Here is a 5,609-nt window from a genome sequence, read left to right as displayed (position 1 = left end):
ACAGATCAGTGCTGTGTTACTATGGCATTCCCAGTAAATTTATAATGCTAACACAGATTATCCATGAAGGAAATAGATGCAAAGTTAAAATTATTAGCTTTTGTCAGGTGAATTCACAGTAAATAATGGAGTGCTACGAGGGAGTATGATTTTCCCCTTGAAGTTGACCCTTCTCATAAATTCGAGAATGAAACGTGGTCCGACATAAAAATAAGGCTTAGAATTAACGATAGAAACTTGACAGAACTAGAATATTCAGATGATGCTCTTCTAATAAGAAAATCACCCCATAATTCAAGAAGCTTACTTAATAGAACTAATCATATATCTAGAGAATTGAGACTAAATTAATCTAAGAAAAACAGAAGTAATGAGGTCTGCTTATGCCTAAATATCAGATAGAGAAGGATAAATAAGGTTGAATATTTCCAATATTTATGACAATGATATCCAATATATAGTTTCTCTTGAGATGGAATTTGGTGAGACTAAAAATGTAAATTAAACAAAGAACAGGCGAATAACATTTAGAAATCAAATAGATTGAAAGGGCATACTAAAGTAAGATTATGCTTAGGTCTAGTTTGATCTGTAATACTTCACGAACGGGAATCATAGGAAAAAAAAAAGGCAGCTGTAATATTTACAAAAGTTTTCAGATATTATCTAGAAGATTTTGTCGTTTGAGATATATATATATATATATATATATATATATATATATATATATATATATATATATATATATATATATATATATATATATATATATATATATATATATATATATATATATATAGGAAAAGATGCTGAGAAAGCATCTTTCTATTTGAGAGACCGGGGATCAATCCCAATATGAATCAGAAATTTATTTTTGTGAAACACCTGCTCATGTTTTCATTAGTTCCATCATATTCACGCTGAAGGAGTAATTCGAATGGAATGCTACCAGCTGACTCACTGGTGGGTGGGGAAGTTGGGTAAAATTCGTTGGTATGTTAAGCGACAGCCCGACCAGGAAAAACCCCAAGAACAGAAGTAGGTAACAAGTTCTTTTATGACTTGTGTGGGTTAAGTGGCAGCGCCCTGGCTTTTCATTTGAGACAGTGGGGTTCGACCCTGTTGTGAGTCAGAAATTTATGAGTCATATAATATATATATATATATATATATATATATATATATATATATATATATATATATATATATATATATATATATATATATATGTATGTATGTGTGTGTACGTGTGTGTGTAGTCAGGTATGTATTTATACACAAACATACACACATATATATGTGTATACATATATATACATGTATATATATGTATATATATATACATATATATATATATATATATATATATATATATATATATATATATATATATATACACACATATAATTTAAGCGAGATTTAACCTCTTGTTCTTCACTTGAGCCATGAGGGCAGTTGTTATGATGTGAATATTATACTTTCATATTTTATGTCTCAGTTAATCCTGGGAAGGTTTAGTGATGCGGAGGGATTGGTTTTTTTGTTCCGGAATACTTTCTCTTTCCGGCTCTTGATTTTGTGTCCCATTGTTTAGAGCAGCGCTTGCATTTGATGGTTGCCAGACTTTCCCGAAGTACGATTGTGGAAATAGGGATACTGTCGGTTTCTTCTTTTGATTTCTCTCTATGCACTGTTTTCGTAGCCGAAGTGTTGATCCTTTCCATTAAATTAATAAGAATTAAATGTATGAGCTTGTCAAATTATGTTGTTGTAGTTTTACCGAAGGGATTAATGCTTAGGCTTAGGTTCCAAACTGCCAACATTAAATTTTTTTCTCTTTTTATTTAATTCAATAAGGTTTATTTACAAACATCGCAATTTTCATTTACGCAATAATTTTTACAGTAATATTTGTTATATACATAATAATTCGAATTTTACTCGAGTTTTAGAAGACTTCTTCCATAAATCTATCTGTTACAATTGATTTTAGTTTGTCACCATAAATGGATTTTAGGAGCCATCTGCAATAATTGATTTTACCTTTGAGAAAACTAAAGGTTTCAATTGAGGAAAAAGGATGTCAGTGATAGATGAAATCGCCAATGGTTGCACATGATACCATGCTGATTGTGGATAAACGAAAACAGTTGGAGGGGCTGTAGGAAGTGTTTGAAATCATTTGAAAGAGCAGAAAGGTAAAAGTGATCTGTCAGTTAGAGTATGTGTTAGAGGTGTCAGTATGAATGGATGATGAAATGATACTGCATAATTTGAGAGTAATTGCGGAAGAATGATGGACGAACATCATAAGGAGAAGAAACTCTACTAAATCAATAATGCAGTTTTTAGAAAAGCACAAATCAGTATATGTATATGTATATATATATATATATATGTATATATATATATATATATATATATATATATATATATATATATATATATATATATATATACATATATAAATAAATTATATATATATAAATATATATATATATATATAAATATATATATATGTGTGTGTGTGTGTATATTACACGCGTGTAATATATGTGTGTGTGTATATATATATATATATATATATATATATATATATATATATATATATATATATATATATATATATATATATATATATATATATATATATATATATATGTGTGTGTGTATATATATATATATATATATATATATATATATATATATATATATATATATATATATATAGCGTTATGTTGACCCAACACCTTTATCAAAATGAATTGCTGTTGTTGAAAGTTAATGAAAAAAAAAGCTCTAAGCTATTGAAAAGAACTGCATATCTGGTGTAAGCTGATGTGAATTTATATTCGTTTATGTGGCAGAAATAATGACACGTGAAAAGGTGAATTATAGTGCTTCTGGGTGGTATACCTTTGTAGAGAGAATGTAAGAGGGTACATTGTTGAAATGATGAATAATCGTGAATTCTTCTGATTAAGGGTAAGAGAAATACTAGAAGGACAGAGGGACTTTAGTACTTATGATTAAAACTGAAACATTATTACGTAGTTGTCGAAAGATTTCGAACTAGTACAGTAGTTGGCTGATTAATTGGAAATGACTGTTTTCAGAGCCATTTATTCCGCAAAATTCTCTCTCTCTCCCTTCGGTTACTGAAACACGGCACGTTTTAAACATGCTCTTCCCATAGCTGCTATCAAGTTAATGTGTGGCAAGATGGCATGATTTGGCAAATCATACCTCCAATTGTTCTCTGTAATGAGATTAACCAAGACTTTTCTCTTATCACCATGTCCTGGATGCACGAATACATTATTTCCCAGCATAACTCTACTGGCATAACAGGCGTAGAATGACTGTTGTTACATTATTAGGCCAAGGTTAGTACCACGCAGCAAAATCCGAGTGTTGCCTCTTGGTTACTGAACAAAATAGGCATGATGAACATTTCAGACTTCTGTGTAAGTCTAGCAGCCTCAGCTTTCTCAAGTCCAATGGCTACCTTGTAATTCGGCACATTTCATTTTAAGGATGGCATGAATGCATCTCCGAACCATTACTGTTCCTCCTCTGTCTTTCTATTTGCTTGACTGAGTTCTCTTTGTTATATCTGCCAAGCACTAGGACAATAGAAGCTATCTCCATACAACTAGTCCACATGAGCATTGAAGTCTTTTCCATATTAGCCAGGTGACGAATATATATTCCAGCTCAGGCTCCACACTTTTTAAAAAGGTCTGGTTTGGTATATGTTACCGTTTACCATCACTAAGGAAGGAAGATGAGACGCAGCAACAGTTCGTGCTAGAGCACATTTTCATTTATACATCTCAGCTCTTGACAACGGCCAACAGTCTCGCAAACAGCACGCCAGTTGCCATATGAAAGTTTGTAGTTTTAGGCGCATTTTCGAATTATCAGTGACTGATTCTTAATGACTTCTATTACCATGAACATAGTTTATCTTTGAAAACTTACGCTGCGTTCAGATAACTTGAATATGCTTGTAAGCAATTAACCAGTACTATTCCAGGCTAATTCGCATAATTTTACTATACTTCCATTTGTCAGGGATGAAAATAAGAACGATAATATGGAGTAATGCAGTCTTCATTTCTCGAACCGGGATTATTTCGTTTCCTTGCATGCCACTCATTCTACCTCTTTGACATTCTTTCATTCTGAGGATGAAAACTGAAAACTACTTCTCTAAGCAAGAGGTTTTTTTTTTTAACTCATTTGGGTAGACAGAAAGCCATTGCTACAACGTCTATTCATCTTTACAAGAACGAAAAAGAAATTTATAAGTAAAAAACTAGTAATGCCGATGAGCTTGCACGTATCATTCGCGAAAAAAAAGAAATCTGCATATAAATGCTTACGTTTCGTGAATATTTCCTTTTGTTTGCAAAAGAAAGCAAGAGAAAACCCTACAAAAGAATGATTGTTTTATGATAATTCCAAGTATATAGGGAAAGAAAACGAGAAACACCTATATAAAAAACTTTTCATACCACGAATCATCCATTTCTCAAGAAACAGAAATAGAGATGCTTATAAAAAATGAAGCTAGGTGTTGCGAAACCCAATGGTCCCAACAACACTCTTCGCCCACTTCGGCTGAGATTAGCAGCAGATAATCTCTCTCCCGTCCAGCTCTGTAAACGAAATGGAGAGTCCACTGAGTCCATTGTGCATGGATAACCTTGGAGGGAGGCTTTCCTTCTCGTGTTCCAGATTAACCCACTTGTATAATCGGCGACTCTCCTGGAATGGACTGCCTCCTTCCTTCACCTTTGCCACGCCTTTCTTATATTTATTCTGGTGTCTGACTGACTGGGCTGCTTCTCTCTCTCTCTCTCTCTCTCTCTCTCTCTCTCTCTCTCTCTCTCTCTCTCTCATGTTGACACATAAACATTAAAACAAACTAAATGTTGAAAAAAGATATATATCACAGTAATGAGTAAGGTAAATACAATAGTAGGCTACAGTTGGTGTCCGAAAAGCAGCTGACGACTCAGTCAGCTACATCACGTGAAGCAGCAGCGTAAAAAATAAACTTTCAATCAGAATAAAAGTATGGACGTGCAATATGGCCGAGAATGAAGAGCTCTTGTTCATGGAATTTCAGAACGGACGTTTGAAGGCCTTGGCTAAATTTGAGACTTCATTGTTTGGTTTTGGCATTAGGCCACATAACCTAAATAAGAAAAAGTACTTGACCTTTGTGTGGGGCCCAGCGTAATGACAGGTGTGCCTCCGCAGCATATATTTGACACGCCAGAGGTGTCCCTTGATGAGGTCTAGGCCGCTTCACAAAGGCTAATGGGTGGCAGCGTGCTCTCTCATTTTAGCTCATCATATCTATAATTCCAAGAATTCTGTATGACTTTAATGCCACGACGAAAATTGGCTTAGGGTTTTTCGTTTATCATTGTATTGTGGTAATACTTTACGATCTTTGTTAGTTCGTGTGCTGCGTATTTTTTGTGCTTAATATTTTCTTTATCACAGTAATTCAGTAATGCTGTTTATCTCTCATGTTAGAGGAATAATTCGCTAAGTATTTTCGTTTGCTTACTGTTACGATGATTAGCCTTTAA

This window comes from Macrobrachium rosenbergii, chromosome 44 (assembly GCF_040412425.1).
Source record: "Macrobrachium rosenbergii isolate ZJJX-2024 chromosome 44, ASM4041242v1, whole genome shotgun sequence".
NCBI lineage: Eukaryota > Metazoa > Arthropoda > Malacostraca > Decapoda > Palaemonidae > Macrobrachium > Macrobrachium rosenbergii.
The sequence above is the reverse complement of the archived record's forward strand: the minus strand, read 5'-3'. Positions refer to the sequence as shown.